Below are 15,652 nucleotides of genomic sequence, written 5' to 3'. Positions count from 1 at the left end.
ATCGGAAAATCCATGTTCAAGTCCGCTACAGCCCAGATGGGACTTGTACCGGCTCCGCCGGATGGTAAAATCACTGTTGTAAAACTGTGTTAACATCTCGTTTCTCTTCTCTCTTAAAAGGTGAGGAGGGTTTCAGAACGGCGGCCTGTCTAAGTGTGGCATGTTATATCGTTGTGTATAAGTTCAGGTGATAGCTGCTTAGCTTGCATGCTAGTTGTGGCCTAACTGTTAGCCAGTCAGCTGTTAGCTGCAGGCGCTAGTCTGTTGTGTCACCAGGCTAGGTAACGTTAGCTTGCTGCTATCGGCCGAGTGCGGCCGTTAGCTTAATGCTACACTGTTGAACGTTCTGAGACTATAACATGCTTAAACACTCTGACTACGACGTCATCTTTGACAGAGGATGTTAGTCGAACCTACCCTGGGGCCAGCCGGCGAGGACTGCGTCAACAAGGGGGACCGTAGCGGCGGGATGGAGTGGCGACGCTGCCCATGGCGACAACACAGGACGGCTGTGTTTACTACGGTGCCTTGTTAGAGACTGCAGTTTCGCTTGATCTGCGCTCACGGTAGGAAGGGTCCTGACCAGACCTTGAACACTTCTTCTTGCTTTCCCTTCTAAATGTTTTGTAAATAACGATGTTTTCCAAAACGAGTGTTGCTGCACTACATTTAGGATAAGACGCAAGTTATGTCTCCATGCAAATCGGGTTATTGTTACAGATGTGAAAATGATCTGGTTTGTTGTGTTGAGACACATTGTGTGTTCATGGACCGTGTACTAACAACTAAGGGGGTTAAACTAACCTATAAAGCTATGCTTAGTGACATATGAGTAAAGAATGATTCTTTTCTCAGCCTGTAATGACAATGAACAGTGTGTTCACATATTAACAGGTTTACCTGTTTAACTGGCCGTATTAAGGGAAAAGTAGGAGGGGTGTTTTTCCCCCCGGTTCCCTGGGGACTTCTTCACCCTCCTCTCAGACATGTTGTTACACTATATTGTGTCACTGTGTGGTAGGGATACGATGTAACCCTTAGCTTAGTTGTTGGGGTTGTGCTAACCGCTTGAGAAACTATATTTTCCTAAAGAAAAGATTGTTTGGTCACTTTTTCTTGTGTGCTTAGCAAGGCCTGTGGCCGATACTAATCGAGAATTATGTATTCTCTCATTATGAAAAACGGCGTTCCTCTGTAGAGTGTTTTTGCCATTTTTTGTAGGTGATAAAGGGTTGTGTGTGTCGTGCAACCTACAACTGGGTTGGGTTGGCCACAGAAGCACATGTGTAAGTCTGGTACCGGGGCTCTTGAGAGGGCCCTCTCTATTCTGTGTTTTTTCCTTAGTAAAAATCAGATGGCAGGTTAGCACATGTGCTGTGTGAAGCTGTTAGACGCTTCATGGAGCTGACTATGACTGCGTCATACTCTTTTTTGTCATTACATCGTATCATGGGTGTGGGGTCGTAAAGGGGTGAACTGGTAATCCTTTTCTCCCCTTCTTTGATGGGCAGGGGTTAAAACCTCCTGTCCTTCAAGGTTCCTGTCACGTTGCTGTTCAGCACGTTACAGGGTAATAGGGGGGGGGGGGGGGTTTCCTGGTCCCACGCCCTGGAATATTGGGCGTGTGCACCGCAGAAATTCCCCCGCCATAGAGTACGTCACTGTGCGCGTCTCTGTTGGTAGGACTTCCGTGTGCTGTTCGGGTCCATATGATGGATCTGTTTCGGGGGGTGGTCAGGGCTCCTCCTCACGAAGCTCCTATTCGGGCCTTCTGTGAGTTAGGACTCTCCTTCCATGTGAGGGAGCCTCCTCAGAGTACAGAGCCTCCTCCTCAGATTGTCAAGGTGAGTGTAACCTCAATAAGGAGTCCTACTCTATTGTGTGTGTATTCGATTCAATTCGATTATTGAGTGTGTATGGGTTCAGTGCCTCCTCCCCGGAGCCCTAAAACCAAACTTTTACATGGCTCAAGGTGCAATATATTCTTTTCAATCTGTACAGCACGCGTGGGAAGTCTCTCTGGGGATTTCCGTCTCCTCTCTATGGGAGGGTGGTGGAATGTAAAAATGTAAAAAAAATTACCCCCGGCTGTGTAGACTGGGATACATGCTGTTGGTGCTTCCTTCTTTTCTATTAAAAAGGGTTGGAGTTAGGAAGCATCACACCCCTCTTGTCGTTCCCCTGGGCGCCTTGGGGATTCAATGACAGGTCTAAATAGCCTGTTCATTGATGTGGTTGTGTCCCGACGCACGCATAGTGCTAGCTCGGGGTGTTCTGTTGAAGATCAGGCGAATGACTGGCACGCCTTGGTTGCTTGAGGTTAAAACAGCGTTTTTATAAAGCAACTGCGATGGAGGTTTTTCCTCTTCCGACGACTTGTTTTGGTTGTCGACGGATTCTCGTTCATATCTGGGGGATGATGACGGAATGGATCTGAACATATGTAGAGGGGTCTCACGCCCTGGGGGTGGGCCACCGGGCGCGGTTCGCACCGAACGTCTGGGTGGCGCCTTCTTTTCATGTTTAAGATCAACACGCATATCTGCCCCTTCTCCTGGAGTAGGCATGTCGGCGTGGTTAGGGCACGGGACTGGTTCTGGTCACGCTGGTCCGGATCAGTTAAACCCATTGTCCGCCGGGGATGCAGATCTGCTGTTCTGGTACCCTGAGGGACTTGGGCTTTTTTCAGGGGGAAAAATGCCAGGTCGGTCCGGGTGTCACAGGGTTAAGCGCTATGGAGACCCTGGTTGGGTACATTTTGTACTCTGCACTGTCGTAATGGCTTACGGCCATGCCAACCTGTACACGCTCGATCTCGTCAGATTTCAGCCGCTACGCAGGTTGGTCCTGGTTAGTACTTGGTTGGGAGACCGCCTGGGAATACCAAGTACGGTGTGCTTGGGGCTGGTTCTCCATTCTTTTCGCTCCTCTCTCACGCATGGCGAAGAGGGGCCTGTTGGGGTGGTCTTTGACCTCCTCTGGTGACCCTGTGCTTCCCGTATCGCCGGGCCCTGTCCGAAGTAATGTTTCGTCGACCCGTAGGCCTGGGATAACCCTTGTTTGAAAACTGAAACACTTGTACTGCGGTATAGCCAGTGTATACCCGCAGGTGTGTTTTGGAGTTTTTTCTTGAGGGGTTATAGGAACAACCACGCCTTGGGTAACGACAAGGTGGTTGATTCCCTGGTGTGTTGGAGCAGTGTCAACTCCCGGGTTACCCGGTTGAGGGTGCCCCTGCACGTTCATGACGTCTGCCAATCATGTCAGCCTTCTCTGCCTCAACCCCTCTGGGTGGGTTTTTTTTAAAGGGAGGCTTGGTCATGCAACAATGCCAGCATACGCCCCTTCCGCCGGGGGGGCTGTTCTCAGCTGACTCCTTTGGCGCCTGTCTCGTCCGCAGTGCTCCAGGCTCAGGTTACAGCCTGTTGCCTGGTTTTCCCCGGTGCGCTGCCTGTTTCCGTTGGTTAACCTCTTTTGTGTGCTTACGGCCATGCTGACTGCCTGTTCTGCAGGGTCAGTGTGCCAGGCGGTGTGCTATTGGGGGGAAAGGGCCCGCTCTTGGAGGGGCCTTGTCCGAATACGCTGGCGATGTGGGGGGCGGTGTCACTAAGTGACCGCCTGGTGGGGTCTTGATGCCTGGCGTCATTGACCTCTCCGGGCCCCCATTTTCCAGGGGATCCAGTCCCTTCAGTGGGTCTGGGTCTTCCTTCGCGCTCCGCTGCTACGGCCTTGCCACGGGGTTGGGTTTGCCCTTGACCCCGTGTTTCTGGCGGCAGTAACGAGGTTGTTCCCTCCGTTCGTTCCCGGGTGGCATGCGGGTTGTGCGTGTGTGTAGTCGTGGGGTCAGGCCACGGTCTGCTCACCCTGTGCGTTGAGTTGCTTGAGTGCCTCTTCGCACGGTCGGGTCCGTCGCCCTCCCGGGGACCTCCAATAGGGGGGGTGCCCTCCATTAGGGGAGGGTCGGGGGGGCTCGGTCCTCCCTAATCTGATGGTTGTGGGGGGCCTTCAGCGGGGTGTATTTGTCGGCCGATGGCTCTCGCTCGGCCTCCCTTGTGCATGAGTGACGCCGAGCGAGAGCCACTACGATACAGAACGTTAGTTTATGACTATAACCAAGTTCTGTTAGTAGTGGTGACGCTCGGCGTCCGACGCCGCTGCAGCCCTTGATCTCGCCTTGTGGTGAAAGCTTGGGAAGGAGGCGAGTATGGGTAAGCTGATAGGGGTGTGGTCAGACAAATATTGGGATATAAAGGTACATTGTGGTCTTTTATTCAGTGCGCGTGCACGTGCGAGGACAGTGCATGAGTGACGCCGAGCGTCACCACTACTAACAGAACTTGGTTATAGTCATAACCTAACGTTATTTTTTAACGACAAATTAAACAACCTTTTAACTAACTTTATTTCAACCAAAAATGCTTAAACAATAATGTTAGCAATAGAAGGGAACTCATTTTGTGCAAAAATGGAAAGATTGCCAATGTTCATAAGGCAGAATTATTATAATAGCCGATAATACATTTTCCAAATGATAAATCCCTATACGGGAAACTAAAGTGACGTCAGACTACACCTCCCTATAACAGGTGATCGACATTTAATGACAACCGTGGCCAATGAGCTGTGGTATGTGGCCATACTGGTTGGTGTGACACATGGCGGGAATGCTAGGAGTGTGTGGAGAGAGGGACTGACCTTCCTCATGATCTTCCTGCCGTAGAACATCACCTTGTCTCTCTTCCTGAAGCGATAGTGGGGAACGCCTTCCTGTTCCTCTGATAAGCACAACAGTGATGGGAGTCAGTGACACAGTCAATGGATGCATCTCAAACCCTGCAACCTTTTCTCGATGATGAGTGTTGCTTCTGTCCGAGGGAAGCAGCGGTTGTGATTGGAGGATCAAGAAAAGAGGGCAGGGTTTGATATGGGTCAATTGGTTTAATCAAATATCTGAGGATTGTCATAGTCGTGCCATTTTCACTCAGAATTTACCCTTAAAAAGGACCTTAGGGCTTAACACATTCAGCGCCAGAGGTCACTGTGGGCCGTATGGCTGTGTGTGCCAGCGCTTTAATCAATGGGGATACATGCCGGTGTTTGCAGGGCTAAAACTATATTAAATATCATAGCTATGGATATAAAACGATTGCCCCTTTGACATCGAGTATCTATCGTTCAATTTGTGAAAAAGAATTTTTTTTTTTATCCATACATTCCCGTTTTATACCGTGGTGAATATGAGTATAGTTTTATAGTAATTCTGTGTAATCCCAGGAAACGCTGCTTGATTCTCCCCAATCCATGTGTTATAAACGTTACTCCTGCCAGACTAGGAAAACCCGGACCGGACTATTTAGATCGACGTATAGGCCAAGCCAGAGAGATTCCAAGGATGTGCAATATCGGCCGCAAGGCGTTAGGCAGCGGTATTGGACGTTTGTGATCTCAGACCCATTCCCAATGATAACATCAGGCTCCCTCGATGAATTATGAATGTAAATAGCGAATAAAATAAATAACGACCAAACCCGACTTTTCTCGGGTTTGGCGCTCAAGCGGTGGCGAGTTAACCCGATTTATCTCGGGTCTGGTGTCCAATGTGTTAAGAGAGCTCCTAATGTGAACAACTGCTATGAGGAGAGAGAACTTTAGGAGGAGTTTAGGATTGTTCTTAACCCTTGCACTACCACACTACGTAACAGGTTAACTTTTCACCTTTCTTAAGGTTAACCGTCTGTAGTGTGATAGTTAACGAGTTAACCTTCTGTAGTGTGGTTGTGAAAGGGTTAACGCTTTGTTGTGTGGTAGTGAAAGGTTAGCCGTCAAAATGTATCAAGAGTCTAACATCCTTTCACAGCTCCAATGTGTAATTTATTTCCTTTCCTTTGGACATGCACACACAAAGAAAGAACAAAGCCATGAATACAAAATATCTTAAAAAAAGGGGGGCACTTCACTAAAAACAATACCGATTTATTTTGCACATAATCTCACAGACATGCAAAAACTCTGAACAGTTTTGCACACAATTATTTAGTTTGACAGTTATAGATCGTATAGCTTTACGCTCTGCTCTATATGGAACTATCCCTTTATCCACTCTAATAATGAATATTTTTCTCCACATGCACACACCCATCCGCCTGGCCACACCCACATCCGCTCCTCTATATAAGCGGGGTCGTGGCCACACCATCAGCTCCTTCCCTATTTTCACCACCGAAAAGTGTCTCTAACAGACCACTTTAAGCTTAGTGCCAAAATAGGTGTTGGAGAGGAGCTACGTTGACATTGTATCTTAGTTTTTTCTCTCTTGCAAATTTTCGAAAAAGCAAAGAGATAATGTCTTCACCGTCGGAGGGTCTAGACGATTACAACGCTACCCTCCACCAGCGCTTCACTATCGCGGCGTCCTCCGTGCGTTGTGGGGCGTCTCTGAATCCACGGTCGTGGCAAACAGGTGCGCCTGGGCGGCGCCCGGAGGAGAGTGTGCTTCGCCGAGGGGCCGTTGAGCCCCCATCTCCTGTGAGGTGGCCGGGCTCCGGCCCTGGTTCCCCCGCCAGGGGACAGTCGGCCGTTAGGCCGACAGTTCCTCTGGTGGCCAGGGATTTGCGTCGCAGACTCTTCGCCTCGGCTCGCTCTCGTCGTAAGACGGCAAGCAGCGGGGGTGAACGGTCTGTTTGTAGTGTTGTGCTGGAGCCGAGCGAGAGTTCTCTCGCCTCTTCTCCATATCCGATGGAAACTGAGGATTACATGGAGGGGGCGGGAGCTCTCTTGTTCGAAGGCCCGGCGGAGACGTGTCACTCTCCCCGTCGGGGAGTGGCAGGGAGTGCTACGTCTCCCTGGGGTTCCTTGTACTCTGGGACTGGGTTAAAACGTCCACCCCCGAGACGAGATGCCCAGCTATCTGCCGCGTCGGACGATGGCGCCCGTACGCGAGGGACGCGAGTGACGTGGAAGAAGGTATGCAAGGGGAGTTGCTTGCCTTGTTCCCCGAGCTCATGGCGGCCGCCGCAGCCGTTAATGGCGTGGCGTTGCCGCAGCCACTGCCGGCACCTGTTCCTGATGACATGATAGGTCATCTCTGGCAACGTCATCCTGTGAGAGACGGGCGTTGTCTGCCCATTCTTCCCAGCAATGGAGGCTTACGTGGCACAGGGACAGGTAATATCCCGCATCGTTGGCCTTACCCCCGCCTACGTGCCAGTCACGCGGGTGGTGGGTTTGGTCCAGGGGCTAAAGGACCGGGTGCCTCGAATTGATAGCCCGATGGCAGCCATAATTTGCCCCGAAATGGTGTGGGAGCCGTTAAGAAAGCCGGTTCCCCAGGGGAAGTCGGCTAGGCAGTTGGCGTCGTGGAGTGACCAGGTGTACATCGCCTCGACACAGAGCCTGGCTGCGACCTCAGACATCGCGCAGCTGGCGCGCTACATGTCGGGGCTGATGGCGGGCGGGACGGTACTAGATGACCATCAATTGTACCTTCACACCCAGGCGGCTGGAGCCATCCTGCACTTAACCCAGCTGCAGGCGATAGCCGCTGGGAAAGGGCGTGCCCTGGCCACTCTCATCCAGCGCCACCTTTGGCTGGAGCAGGCACGGGTGCCGGACCAGAGGAGGATTCCTCTCCGATGCTGGACTCTTCGGGTCGGCCATGCAGCAGATGACGGCAGCCTGCAGGGAATTGGAGGAGGAGCGCTCCGTGCTCCAGCCCCATTTCCCCCGACCCTATGCCACCGGTGATGTCAGGAGGAAGCAATGCCGTCAGAGGCCTGCGGCCGTTGCCACGATCACCGCCGCCGCTGCGGGGCCTTCCGCCAAGAGGGCCAGGTGTGGAGGGAGTACCGTGACCGCTGCAGCCAGTCGTCCCACGCCCGGAGGGAACGGTAGGGATCGGCGTGACCAGGAGACTCGCCAGCACCGTCCCACCGGGCCGGCACCCCGTGGGGGCAAACGGCGCTCTGCACGCGGCAGGCGACGCTAGTGACTCCCTTGTTTGCCCCCCCCCCCCCCAACATATAATTTTGTTATTAAATAAAGGGTCCCTCCTGGTGAGGGACTATTTTTTGCTACAAAACGTGTGTTTATTCACTATATATTTGGGATACGATGTAAAACCCTCAACTACTGTTGGGGTTGTGTTCTTGCTTAGGGAGTGGGGCAGTTTTATCTGAAAATTGGTCACTATTATGTATGTGCTTAGCAAGGCCTGTGGCTAGCACTCGTCGAAGGACTTATGACTTCTCTCATCATAAAAGACGGCGTTCTTCTTACAGTAGTAAGAGTGAACTTTACCTTTTTTATTATCTGAGGGGGTTGTGTGTATTCATGTTACGTTTAGGAAATATGGCATCGAGTCCACAACTAGGTTGAGTGTTAGCCTGCAGAAGTGGTTACATATATAGCTATTGTACCGAGGTCCTTGGACCCTCTCTTTAACGTAAAAATGCAGGTGGCAAGTTTTTTCGCACATGAGCCTAAGCCTTGTATAAAAGCCAGGCTGGGTAAATTTTTCTATTGGCCATCAGACTTCCGTGAGTTTTTTCAGGCTCCGTGCTACGGACCACTGTCATTGTCAAAGTTGGGTGATGCGATGCATTGAGAACTGTTTGTTTTCTGCTCTGCTCTCTATTGAAATGTGTATTGGGCCTTTGGTCACTTGGCTCAATAATATATCTTTTTCAATTGTTACTCACGTGGAGGTCTCTCTGGGGGATTCTGTCTTCCCCTCTTGTGTAAAGAGCAGAATTGAGAGGGTTTACCTTCAGACACGTCGTATGAGACCCATATCTGTGTCTTATTGACCGGCTTCCTGCTGCTCGTCCCAGACAGCATGGAGGGAATGTTGTCTGGTTTTCTTATTAGAATTCACCATTGATGTGTATTTTGGGTCTCGACGTGTACATAGCGCTGGCCCTGGGTGCTTTTGATGTGAAACCACGTTATGGGCTGGAGCGCCTTGGTTGCCCAATTCATAGAAACAGCGGTTTTTTATGCGGGCGGCTGGGAAGGAGATTTTTATCTCTACCGAGCGCCAGTGTACTAGGTTAGACTCGATGGCTCACGTACATCTCCGGGGGGAGATGACGGGGTAGATCAATACATTGGCGGAGGGGTCTCACGCCCGTGGGGTGGGCCACCAGGAGCAGTGCATTCGCGTGCTGACCATCTTGGTGGCGCCCTCTGTGATGTTTTGGATCGACACGCGTACCTACCCCCCTCTTAGGACTGGGGATGGCGGCATGACTAGGACGCAGGACTGGTTCTGGTCGCGCCGGACCAGGTCAGTTAACCCGTTGTCCGCCGGGGCACATATCTGCTGTTCTGGTACCCCGAAGGACTTTGTGCTTTTCCGGGGGGAAAATGCCGGGTCGGCCCGGGTGTCGCGGGGATTGATGTCGTGGATGTGTGTGTCATGTGTATGCCACTACGAGTTGCCCTTAACAGTGATGTGTTTGGTCCATACTGTGTTGTACCTTGCGCTGTGTGAGGGGGCCTGGTCCTTCTCCATTTATTTTCACCCCTCCTTCCCCCTGATGGGCGGGGATGGGAGGGGGCTGTCGAGGAGGTTTTTTGTTAACCCCTCTAGGCATCCCTGTGTAGGTCCCGGTCCGCTGGGCCCAGGTCCGAACTCGTTCTCGTCGACCTGTTGGCCTGGGTTAACCCTTTGAAAACTGAAACATTTGTACTGCCTGTATAGCCTGTGTATACACACAGTTATGTTTATGAGTTTTCTTGGTGGGTTAAAGGAACAATCGCCTCCTGTTAAACTAAACATAGGGCGGTGGTTGGTTCCCCGGTGTGTTGGTGTAGGCGCCTGTCTAGTCTGCAGTGCTCCAGGCACAGGTTGAGTTATGCTCTTGGGGCCTGTTGCCTGGATTGAGGGATCAACCTCCTTGGGGGTTGTCTCCCCGGCACGCCGACTGGCCCCGCAGTGTTGTGGGGGAGTAGCCTCTTCAGAGCGGCATGCCGAGGGGGGAAGGGCCTGCTCTTGATTTGGGCCCTGTCCGATACGCTGGCGATGTGGGGGGCGGTGTCACCAGTGACCGTCTGGTGGGGTCCCGATGCTACGGCCTCGTTGGCCTCACCAATGAGGGGGGTCCTGGCCCTCAGGTTGTCCTAGGGCTAGGACCTCCTCCACGCTCCGCTGCTACGGCCTTGCCACAGGGTTGGGTTCTTGACCTTCGACCCCGTGATGTTGGGGGCTGTGATGGAGGTGTTTTGCTTCCCGTCCGTTCCCTGGTGGCATGTGGGATGCGCGCCTGAGTGGTCGCGGGTCCTTCTGAATGAAGGTAAGTCCCACGGTCTGCTCACCCTGTGCATTTGAGGTGCTAAACCCTCTTCGCACAGTCGGATCCGATTCCCTCCCGTCCTCCACTAGGGGGGCTCGGGTCCTCCCCGGTTCTGTTGGTTGTGGGGGGCCTCAGCGGGTACATCTGTCGAGCTTTTCGCTCTGCTCAGCTCCTGTGTTCCATAAAGAGCAGAGCGTAAAACTATACAATCTATAACGTAAGGTTATTCTATAACCCTAGTTATATGAGTATAGCGAGCGCTCTGCTCTGACTCACTGAGGACCCCGTGGTCTTCGCCTTCAGTGGTGAAAGACTTGGGAAGGAGCTGATGGTGTGGCCACGACCCCGCTTATATAAAGGAGCGGATGTGGGTGTGGCCAGGCGGATGGGTGTGTGCATGTGGAGAAAATTATTCATTATTAGAGTGGATAAAGGGATAGTTCCATAAAGAGCAGAGCGCTCGCTATACTCATATAACTAGGGTTATAGAATAACCTTACGTTATTGAGAGTAAATGAGTTGAAATTATGTAAATCTAAATATCAATATAAAATAGCTTGTCTATATAGGGACCGCTACAGTACCTTATCGTTTCATTGAGCTGTAATTAACACAACACAAGGATGATTCAATGTCCCTGATGACATCACTGGTGGCCATATTCAAACTCATTAACTTTCAATAACTGTCGAAGTGTCCCTTTAAGTCTGCAGTGGGCTTCTCCGGTATTGTTGGGATAATGGATGGCATGGCCGCCTAGTTATAGTTGAAAGTGGGGTTGCAAGATTATTAAGTGACAGGCAAGGGGTGGTTTGGAGGGGGACCGGCACGACCCCGTCCATGGCAGATTTTTATTTATTTAATGAAGACCTGTACGTGCAATTTCCTGCAATATAGAGCCTTCAATCTTGACCAATAAAGCTGCTCTTTTCACTATAAAGCTCAGTTTATATTGCAGTATGATAGCCAATTACTATAATAATAATAAATGTATATATATATATATATATATATATATATATATATATATATATATATATATATATATATATATATATATATATACTGTATATAGATTTTTCGCTCTTTTATTTTTATTAAATCAATCTCCTTTCAAATAGGCCAATTTTGGCATTAATGATAATTGCAATACTGAGACAATAAGAAAGAGAAAAAAGAGAATTATACCATTATCATTAATTGAAGGCTGGCATCTGTAAATGCAGATATAAGTACTTTATTCTTATTTTATTATCATTATTTTCTTTCCAATGAAATGGAAATCAGAAAATAAGTGGTATTTGATGGAAAATATGAAAGTCAATGCTTGAAGGAAAATGGACTTCGGAAATCAGTGTTTTATTTGCTGTTGTGTAAAAGTCTTGTAGAATGTAATGTTTTATGTTTTGTGTGGACCCCAGGAATAATAGGGATCCTAATAAACTCAAACTCGAATGGGCTTTGATCTACCAGGTAGCTAGCTTAGCTAGTCAAACACACACTGGTTGATGTTACTAGCTAGCTAGTGAAGTAACAATTAATTCATATCGCCAATCAAGTTAAGATTAAGTTAAAACTAGCTAGATAAATAATATTGATTATGTGTAATTGAGATATCTGAGGGGCTGAAGGCTAGGGGCCCTTGGTTCTGGTGTAACCGGATTAACCTCGCACGCACGCACGCACGCACGGTTTACCTAGGTTAGGAGGGCGAATCACATCACAGCATTTTAGATTCGGTTTGAGCAGATATAAACCTCATCTTGACATTACAGGACACACTCAACAGGGAACCGGACTGTGTGTCAGGGCAGTCGCGTCATTTCAGTAAAAGCCAAGGTATGGCAATTAGGGAGGGTGGGGGGTTGAAGGGGGGGTTTCCCCCCCTTGGTGTATTTTTTTTGTCAAATCAGTTGCGCAATAGTCACTTTTGGTGAGTTGTTTCTATACAATTCACTTATATGACATTTATGACACAGGACTACACAAGCATTTTTTGTATATAAATGTGTCAACAGACTACAGCAGGGAACCACAATATTTTGCATACAAATTATGCAAAATGTAATATCATAACTGTCTATTATTTTTCTTGCAATTGAGCCAATTTTCCTTAGGTACGGTTTTGAGGTGTGTGTTCAACAGAATGTAGTATCAAAAACACATTCACAAAAACGATGGGTTACTGAATGCTGAACTGCACTGTTATAATCACTAAGCCATTGTAAGACCTTACCTGTGTCCCTGTATCACTTGTCTCTGCTGCCCTTTGATTAAAAAACGTCTGTATGTCCATTTTCCTTTTTTTGTGTGGCATAGTAAAAGTCACCTAGTAAAAGTGAGATAATTGACAATATCAAAACATGCTAGGGCTGTACCGAATAGTTCGAAGCGTCGTTCATAATGTTGACATTCGAATTATAAATCAACATACAAAATTTGTAATTAAAAAAAAAAAAGTTAAATTTTTAATTTGCCAAGGTATGGCGAGTTTGCCATACCAAAATGACACCCCTGTGTCAGGGAGACTTTGATAAACCCGTGTACTGCTTTGGAGAAATTGCATTGCTGCTGTTTGCCAATAAAACAACTTTTCACTCACGGACCATTGCTCCCCAAAACCACTTGTTTCCAGACCTTTTCTTTTCCTCCGAACGGACCCAGAATCAAGCGTGCCAAATTAAGTCACGTTACTAGCAAACGTCAGCTAACCGCTAGCTAACATAAAGAGTGACCTGTAATTCAATGCAGCGAAAATGAAGAGAAGGTGATGATTATAAATGTGTTTTATTGTATTGAGTGGTAGAAGTAGACATGTCTAACATATCCTTTGTTTGAACAACTTACTGAAAAGGTCTGCCGCGGTGATATTTATACTTAGCCTACCTGCATCATGCACCACTGACTGCGTGCTGGGGTGGGAGGCAGTTGATCAACCATTGTGAGCTAAATGCGGGGGGGGGGGGGGGGTCACAATCTTTGGAAACTTAAAAACTCACTATTAAGTGTCTATAATCAGCAGAAGTTCTTTCGTTGCGTATTATTCATTTGATTGAAATTATATAGTTATGTTTACAGTGATATATTGGGGGGGGACATATTTTTTATATGATCAAAAAGTGGGGGTGCAAAAGCACACGTTTGCTCCCCCAAGTTCAATTGTGGGGATGCACCTGCTCCGTTTTCTCCATTGCTCAAGCGCCCGTGATGGATGGAATGCACTTTTGGTTATGCTATTATGCCACACTGTAGTTATAAAGGACTGGTTATGCTATAATGCCACACTGTAGTTATAAAGGACTGGTTATGCTATTATGCCACACAGTAGTTATAAAGGACTGGTTATGCTATTATGCCACACTGTAGTTATAAAGGACTGGTTATGCTATTATGCCACACTAGTTATAAAGGACTGGTTATGCTATTATGCCACACTGTAGTTATAAAGGACTGGTTATGCTATTATGCCACACTGTAGAACTTTATAAAAGGACTCGTGATCAGCTTAAGAGGATCAGAGAATGAAAACATAAATAGCTATGTTGGATACTAAATTGTGTGACTATCGATCTCAGTATCTACTTTCTGTAGGCTACCTTGCCTGCTGAGATATTCCACAATAAACTAACGACCGTGGCCGACAGACACCACACCTAGCGACGGGGTCAACCACACAATTCACTCAAATAAGAATGCATGACCATTCCTTACTCAAACAGGTCTGAACACTTTCATAAATCACTCTTAAACTACAACTCCTTGCTAGGAATATATAGGCTAAGTTAGGGGGTTATCTCAGGGTATTCCGTTTGTGAATACAGGCCCTGAACTCTTGTCAAATGGGAAAACAGAGTTAATACTAACTGGATAGCTTGTATCTTCTGTAGAGAAGAAACCCAACAAGTCCGATGAGAGAGACTGATGCAGCAGCTCCGATCAGCACACCCGTCCACTGAAAGAGAGAGAACCGTAACCCACACAGATCACAAAACCCAATATAAACTCAAGACAGTACACACGATAAAGTGTTGTTTACATGCCTCAGTATCCAGGTTTAATATTAGCATGTCCAAACATAATATCATCCAGTTAATATCAGCATATCCCAGCCATCATTATTCAGGCTTCTCAGGTGGGAACAGGGTGGAAAGGAACCCAACCTGAGCATTACATACTGAGCAAAATAGAACGAATACTCAAGTGTAGTGTCCTATATTATATTGAAATATTAATGTGCATCTAAACGCACCTAAGAGAAGAGAAGATAGAGACACCAGACATGAGAGGTCCATTCAAACAGTATCAGTCAGTCACAGCGTTTGATTGATTGATTGATTCAAAACTTTATTAACAGATTGCAGAATGGGTACAATACAGTACGTCTCAATACACACAATTGTTAAGGGACTGCAGACCAGAGAAAGACTTTCGTCGTGTTTACATCAGGGTCCCCCATTTTCAATTCATAATGACATTCATCATGACATTTATGACATACATGACATAGAGATATACAGTACTGTTACATTTGTGACATACAAGATATGCAAATATACAGTACTGTTAAACAGAGATCCTAACAGAAAATATATACATACGAGGGGGAGGAAACTGTACATTAGGAGCGGTGGTTTGGACATTTACGGGGGCCAGTTTCGAAAATGTAGTGGGTTGGTTTACCATAGTGCTTGCATACCGCTCCTCAACAAACTGCCGCATCCGGGCCTTGATCTCGGCACCGAGAGGAACCATGCTCTGAAACAACCACAGAGACAACATGGAAGACATGGAAAGGTCATGGAAAGGTCATGGTGTTGGTTGGTTTCAAATAAGTAGTCAATAGGGACATCATTGTGGTTTCCGGCCGGTCCACCTCGCTTGAAATTGCAATGTATTTCCAATGGACACATTTCTAAATCGTCTCGTTTATATAACAAATAAAGCATGCACATTGGCAATGGTGTACTTTTCTGTGTGTATTCATCCACAATCTATAGCTCAACATGAAACAATTCGCAATTGATTGTAAAATAATTACGTGTAATTTTATTTCAACCAATAATACATTCTCCCAATGATAAATCCCTATACGGGTGGACCGCACGGGAAACTTCAAAACTTTGTTTATTGACGTTTTTTCGTTGCAATATGAGATGAGCACAAAGGTCAAATTGTACACATATATGCCAGACGTATTGCACATATCTACATATAAGTAGTCAAAATATAGGTCTGTTGAATGTAGACAATATACATATTGCACAAAGCTACGTATAATTAGTCAAAATATAGGTCTGTTGGATAAACAATATACCTATTGCACAAAGCTATGTATAAATAGACAAAATATAGGTCTGTTG

General features: G+C 47.6%; 1 pseudogene across 1 annotated transcript in view; it reads right to left on the bottom strand.

The window, feature by feature from the left end:
* The window catches only part of LOC311245372 (patatin-like phospholipase domain-containing protein 7), a 202,012-nt pseudogene extending 186,968 nt beyond the window's left edge, over nt 1-15,044 (bottom strand). The window contains exons 1-3 of the transcript in view: nt 14,973-15,044; nt 14,157-14,244; nt 4,696-4,775 (exon numbers count right to left, since the gene is read on the bottom strand). The product of the transcript in view is annotated as a patatin-like phospholipase domain-containing protein 7 (transcript). The remainder of the gene's footprint in view (nt 1-4,695; nt 4,776-14,156; nt 14,245-14,972) is intronic.
* Nucleotides 15,045-15,652: the final 608 nt, after the last annotated feature.

Source organism: Notolepis coatsorum, assembly GCF_963971535.1.
Source record: "Notolepis coatsorum genome assembly, chromosome: 18".
Classification (NCBI taxonomy): Eukaryota; Metazoa; Chordata; class Actinopteri; order Aulopiformes; family Paralepididae; genus Notolepis; species Notolepis coatsorum.
The sequence above is the reverse complement of the archived record's forward strand: the minus strand, read 5'-3'. Positions and strand labels throughout refer to the sequence as shown.